Raw genomic sequence first — 7,679 nt, 5'->3', positions numbered from 1 at the left:
AGTTAAGGCATGTCATTCTTGTTTCATTAGTTCAATCTTTAAGTTATTATAAATAATAGTTTGTGTTGTAAATGCCAAGTTTGAAAAAAAATAAAAAATAAAATAAAATAAAATAAAAAAAAAAAAAAAGAGAGAGAAAAAGAAAAAAAGAAAAGAAAAAAAAAATAGAGAAAGAAAGAAAGAAAAAGAAGTGATGAATAGCCACCACCCTAGCAATTAAAAAAAAAAAAAAAAAAAAAAAAAAAAAAAAAAAAAAAAATCCTTGGGGGTGCATTTTTGTTTCAAGTTTATTCATAATTTGTAATTTGGGTCGAAGTTAGAAACCTCTTTAGGTTTGCTCTTAGTGCTATATATCTTAGCTTGACTTTAATTGCAAAGCACTTCTAGTTTTCTCTATGCCTTAACTTTGTGCCGTAATCCTTGAGTCTTGTAATGTTAGTAGAGTAGTTGAAGCCATAGTCGGTGGAGGGAGTTGGTTCACAAGCATATGGAGAGGGTACTTATCATTGAGATGTCGAGTGTTCTAAGCCTTCTTTTGTCTATTTTTCTTCCGGCTCCTTCGAGGAGTCATGAGACACTACCATTAGGGGGAATTTGAACTTTGTGTTGGGGACGCGGTAAGATTGGTTGAATGGACCAAAGTTGAGTACATTCGGGAAGGTTAGCTAGGTCTTGGCTAGTCATGACCGTGGTTGATCTTAGGCATTTACCTCATGCTTGAGTTTTATTGCTTAAGGATTCTTTTATCTTTACATGTGCTTTTCTTTGAGCGGACTAATCTATTGGTTTCTTTTGCGCCAAGTGAATTGCTTAGGGACAAGCAATTGGCTAGTTTGGGGGAATTTGATAAGTGTTTTATTTGTCCACTTATCATGGCTTTTTAAAACACAATTTTGTACTCTTTCCCCTACTTCAATCCCTTTTTCTAACTCTTTTTGTGCATACTTGCATCTTTTGGGTTTCCCGTTTCTTTTTATGTGTGTGCTCGTGTTTGTAGGTTCAATGAGATTATGGTTAAGTAGCATGAGCATGAAGACTTTCTCGAGGGAGCACTATCAGGCAGGAGCGGGCGTGCACCCTTAGAGGAGCGGCCGCTCCTCATCCCAGCACCACAATCTGCCTCCCCCTGCACATAAAGGAGCGGGCGTGCAGCTTTCAAGGAGCGGGCGTGCAGCCTTTAAGGAGCGGGCGTGCAGCCTTCAAGGAGCGGGCGCTCCTCCTTGTTTTCCTACATTCTGCTCCAATCTGCACATAAAGGAGAGGGCATGCAGAGAGCCCAGGAGCGGGCGCTCCTCCTTAATGGAGCGGGCGCTCCTTCTGTTCTGAAGCCCGATTTTGACGGATTTTACGATGTAGCTTTTGGGGATATAAATACGACCCTTGGCTTCAGTTTTCTGGATCTTCTTCCCCTTTTAGTTTTCTTAGGTCCTTAGTTTCTCTCAACCCTCATTAATTAGCTTAGAACTTCTCAACTCAATCATTGTAGTAGATTAATTGAAGATTGTTCTCTTGAATTCAACAATTTCTCAACTTTGAAGTTTATTAAGTAATCTCTTTCCTCTATCTCTTGCTCTTAATTTTCAATTTTAATTGCTTTGAGTTGATAATTTCTCCCTTAATCTTGTTTATTTATTCTTGCATGTTTAATCCATCCTTGTTTCATCTCTTCCTAGCTTATTTGAATTCATGAAAACCCTTACTTTAATTGTTAGATTAATTTCCACCATGTTTAGTGAGTAGTCTCTTAGTTAGGGGTTGGGTGAAGACCCAACCAAGCTATGGTTAATTGACTTGGAATTATTCATGTGCTACCTTGGATTGATAGTTGTTTGTGATTGAATTGATAATTGCATGTGTATTTTGTTGGCCACATTATGCCCATGTGTTCATCCCTCTTCTCGCATCGAAAGATGGGGTTTTGGAGTGAGTCTTTTCTTGTGTAATTAGATTATGCTACTTTCATGATTTTGGATGTTTGGTTTCATTGACTAGGTTGCTTTAGTATGATAATTAGGTGAGAAATCCCAATTATTCGAGCTTCATGCTAGTTCGGAGCGATCGAGAGACAAACTCGAGCTAGAAACCCACTTCCTATCCTTGAGACTTAATCCTTACCGTGTTAGTGCTTAATCTAGGGAGTACTTATGTTGTGACTTTGAAAGAAGGCAATGATAAGTTCCTTTTCTATCTTCTATGTGTACTCATGATTCGTCCTTGTTATTGATTCCTTGGTTTTGGTTGGTGTTGAATCCCGTTTCCCCTAGCATTCTTTTATATAGTAGCTAACCATTCAAAACCCAATTTGTGACCGAATTAGCTTACAACCGTTTCATACTCTTGGTGTTCTTCACCCATTCCCTGTGGACACGATCCTCTACTTGCCCTAGACTTGTCTTAGGTTAGTTTTGGTAAAAACATTGTTTGGTTTGGGGTGATTGTCCAACGACCGATTTTTCCCTCTACCAAACCTCTATTTTATCAATCATCAAATAAATCCAAACAGCTCGGGAATAATCAACAATTGTCAAAAAATAACGAGCTCCAGACAACGAAACATGTCGATATGGACCCCACAAATCACAATGAATTTTTTCAAAAATTCCAGAAGCTTTATTGTCACTTAAGGGAAATTTGTCTCTTGAATGTTTAGCACGAAAACAAACTTCGCACCCTTTTGCTAAACTACTTTTATTATTGTTAATGTGAGGAAGTAACTTAACTACTCTCTCCGAAGGATGCCCCATTCGCCTATGACAAAGATCCAAATCTGATGACGCTTCAACCACAGATACACGATGCACCACATCCGGTTTGCTAAGATAGTAGAGCCCATCTCGCCTAAGCCCCGTTCCAATCAGCTCCTTCAGACCTGTAAATCTAACATTTTTTTCCAAGAAGTATGGAAGAAATTAGTAAAAACACAAAGTACTTTTGAGGGTTTTTTAAAATTTCTAATAGTATCTATAATTTTTAAACAAGAATCATACTTGCTTGCAATTTGCTAACTTTTTAATGCATGTATTTGATCATAAATATATATATCTTCAAATAAAATATTTTGTATGATTAATGTTTAGTTGAAGTATTTATATTAAACATTTGTTCTATCACTATTACTGTCAATTTTTAAAACATTATATATTAGAAAACAAGAAGAGCACTATGAACTGGAATGGATAAAAGAGTAAAAGTATATGACTATATATTAGGCCTAGATAAGTATATAAATACAAATAAACTACATTATTGTATGTAAATTAAAGTTTTTTTTTTATTTTTTTATATCATGGAAAGTTATTAGATTTTCATAATAAATAATTTTATTTTGGATAGATGATCATTTAATCTATATTACCAAGTATTATTGATTTTACATGTTTAGCACCTGTTTACTTTAGCTTAATTTCAGTTCAGTTCAGTTTAGTTCAACTCTAATCAGTTCAGTTCAGCTCCAATCAGTTCAGTGCAGTTCAGTTCGGCTCCAATCAGTTCAGTTTAGCTCATTTCAGTAAATGTGAACATACCCTTAATTGTCAATAATAGCAGCAATTTTTACTAGATTAGTATTCGTGCGATGCACGAATTTAGCAAAAAAAAAATAATTTTGCTTGAATTAAAGTTGTATATTATTGAAATAGTTTTAAAATCAATACGTAACTTACTACAACAATAATAATAATGATAATGTTTGATAATCTAGTCCTTAATTCAATGGTACATGCGAAGTGAAAAAGAACATATGTGAATTAAATTGTACAACAACATTTAACTGATCACTTAGTTGAGAAATAGAAATTAAATTGCAATTCAAATTAGGAAAAAAAAGAACTCCAGAGATTGTGATTTTTTCAGACAAATAGACAGAACCGGCAAGCGTTGCAAGCACACTATCACCGTTGGGAAGACCCACGGGGCACTCAATTGTGTACTTGTCAAATAACCAATTTTTATATCCGGTTACATGGTGAGTCGCTCCGGTATCAATTATCCAACTAGTGTCATCAAACTTACCTCTTAATCGGTTTTCGGGAATTTTTGCATTACCCATAAAACCGGCTAGAGCTTTCCACTGTTCAATTGTGAAGGCCTGCCCCGTAGAGGAAGTGGTAGAATCGACAAGAGTTGCATTTGCACGGACCCCCCCTCGAGTGTGTGGAGTCCAGCCATCGGGGTAGCCCATTACTTCGTAACACTTAGAAGGATTGTGTCCCTTTTTTTGGCAATGCGGACATGGAGACCGAAACCAGCAATTGGACACCTCGTGGCCCTATTTTTTGCAGTGGGAACAGGTCTTGGGACCACGAGTGCCGCTGGTGGAAGATCGAGCACCCCCTTATGACAGCGAAACAAACAACCTCGGTTGGTTGTTTGTCTTCGGGTTCGTGCTTGGCTAAGCGAACCCTGTGTCACCAACTGATAAGCCCGATCAAGGCTTGGCAGGGGATCTTGTGAAAGAATATTAGTCCGCAAAGAAGAGAAATAATCGGTATACAATCCCATCAAGAAATCGTGAAGCTTAGTTTGTTCCCTTCGAATCTCATGAGTCTTCCCTGCCGTGCAATTAGAACAGCAATTGCAAGAGATCAGTGGTTCGTGGTGTTCTAACTCCTGCCATAGAGCATGGAGATAACCATAATATACAAAGTTTTAAGAGAGTAATATAATATTGTGAGTGGGTGAATAAATTTCTATAGTAAAAGTAAGATGGTGACAAATTAGAGAGAAAATATAATAGTTTGGCCTTTCTTCTCATTAATCATATCACAATATATATACTAGTTACAATTTCCGTAACCTGAAATCAAGAAGATTTCCTAGAATATTAGGAAACTAACTAGAATAGAAAAGATAATCTTAGGAGATAAATATCTCTCTAAAATATATTATACGATATATCTCAATAGATGGGGACCATGAAAGAGAAAATAAGTGAGAGAGGATAGATATTTTTATTATTTTAGTAGGGATCATGGAAGAGAGAGAAATGATAAAATAAGTTGAGTGGGGTTTAAAGTAAGAGATAGAAATGATAAAATATAGTATAAACTTACAAAAAATAAAAGTAATGCATTTAAAAAAAAAACAACCCAAAAAGAAAAGTGATGCAAATAAAAAAAAATAAAAAATAAATAAATAAATAAACAAAAACAGAGGGAGTAATAAAATAAGACTATTTGAATAAATTTCTATCGATATCACTTCTTTATACGTGAGAGTTCTTATTTCGTTGATAAAAATAGAAGTCAACATTAAAAATAAATCGTACCAAAATGTTAAGATATATGATTTTTTTAAACATAGCTTATCTGATATGAAATTAAAAGTGTTAACACTAACTATATATATTCCGGAGAATAAAAACGTGTGAATGCCGGTGGTAAATCACTTAAATAGTTAAATTGTATATCGAGTAACCATAAGAAAGTTATAGAATAAAGCCATGGCAAAATTTGATGATTGAAAATGACACCCAAAAAAAAATTAAAAATAAATAATTGTAAGATTGTATAGATGATGGCATGCAAGACTTGTGGGGACGAAGGAGCAAACACCCTGGCTTTAACGGTGTAAATGTTAACGAATAACGATTGTAGTGTAAAAAAAGTGGTCGAAAATTAAAAAAAAAGTTGAAGACAAGACTCACGCAAAAATGCACATAAATTAAAGCTAGATGTACGTGTTTCATCATTTCCTCATCATACTTTAATGTTGTATACTTGGAAATTTGGAATATTATAAGTTGTAATTCAATAATAAAGCATGATATGAAAGACGGGGAATCGGAGAGTTTACACATAAAGATTAGTACTCGTAATAAAGTAAGTTCATATAAGTTAAAATAAATTGAATTAAAAAGTTTATATATATGAGCAGGTTTTTTTTTTCTTTACCGATATACAATATAAATTGAATTGAAGAGTTTACACATGACTAAATGAGTCGTTTATTTTTTCTTTACTAATATAATATCAAATGAAGCGTAAAAATAATGAATGAGATTATGAAAAATTAGACATGTATATATACGGAGTATAAAATAAATAGTTAAGTATTTAGATTGATCTATAGGGACTTAGGGAGGTTGAAGAATTAGTGAAAAAGAGATTACATTCATGAGAACTTGAGATTGTGCAGTGGCCAAAGGGTGAATTTTTGTTAGGGTAGGTTTAAATTGTACCACATCAATTAATTATGGGGACTTGTGGGGTTACCAGTTTGCTACACATAATTACTACGTATGTGGAATTGCTTACAAGTACCAAGTTACCAACTATATTGTCATCAATTTTTATCCTCTTTGACTCTTTGTTGTAAAGGTCTTTTAACTTCTATTCGAATTAATTCCTATTCCCTTCGTTTTGGATTAATAGTAATATTAGACATTATACAAAGTTGTAGGAAAATTATATACTTGGAAGTAATATTTGAGTTAGAATTGTGGACACGGACTTTAATTTAAAATTGCTACACTTTAAGATGAGAAGAAAAAATTGCTACACTTTAAGATGAGGAGAAATATTAAGAAATATTTGGAATATAAGTTTAGCGGATTGAGAAGCATGAAGGCAATGGTGTTCACCTGGAAGAAGGTCTTGAGGTTTTTTAATGAGAACTAGTTATTGGCTCGGGCGATGCCTCGAATCATTTTAAAATTGTAAGTTTGATCAAGATTAAATTAAGAAGGTTAATGTTCATCCGTATTTATAAGTGAATGAAAATATGGTAATAATTATTTAATTTTACATTGAATATATAGGCCGGATGTACCAAATTTGACACAAATTTTTTATAAAATATCATGAGTGAATATTATGTACAATTGAAAATGAAAAGTAATTTAATTAGCCAACCATACTCAAAACTAAAGTAGCAAAGTGGTAGGTTTTATTCATTAGACTTTACCTAATTAAAATTAATTAATTTCTTACAAATTAAATGGTAGGTTATTGTGTAATATACTAAAGAGACATGATACTATTATACATGAAAATTAAATAGGGATGTTACACATATAAAGAGCTTTTCAAGTAGATTAAAATAATAACTATAATTAAGGAGGTTATGTATATGAAAAGTTTTACATTATTAATACAATGTGTGGGCACATAAGATGACACATAAGATTCATGTGGCGCCAAATCATCTTGAGTTAAGGGAGGACACATGGCAATTCCATGTCGTCCCTTTGAGTTTTAATAATATTATAGATAGATTGGACGGAGTTGACGTCATAAGATCATAGCAAGTGGGTTGAAATAGAAAAGGGTAATTCTAGAATACTGAGAAAACATGTATTAAAATTATAATTACGCGGTATAATACAATCATCAATTTTATCATATATTTTTGTAGGGAATTACTTCAAAAAAAAACAGAGGATGAGCAACTTAAGGAGAAGAAAAAATCCGTGAACAAACTAATAACGGAACAGGTGCAAAAAAAATAAAGGATGGGCAACTACAGCATACCCAAATTTCCGTTCTCAGACTACTAATGAAGAAGACGTAGGAGGAGGAAAAACAAACGCTTACGAAACAACTAACAACGGAGAAGAAAGATGTGGGATGAGTAACAGAAGCTTACATACGAACTCAAGGAAGCAAGTGCACAATACGAGGAATACACAATACCCGAAGAGGAATTCAAACAAATGAATGAGGAAAGACGGGGCTTTTGGT

The sequence above is a fragment of the Chenopodium album genome, chromosome 17 (assembly GCF_948465745.1).
Source record: "Chenopodium album chromosome 17, dcCheAlbu1.1, whole genome shotgun sequence".
In the NCBI taxonomy this organism is placed as follows: domain Eukaryota; kingdom Viridiplantae; phylum Streptophyta; class Magnoliopsida; order Caryophyllales; family Amaranthaceae; genus Chenopodium; species Chenopodium album.
The sequence above is the reverse complement of the archived record's forward strand: the minus strand, read 5'-3'. Positions refer to the sequence as shown.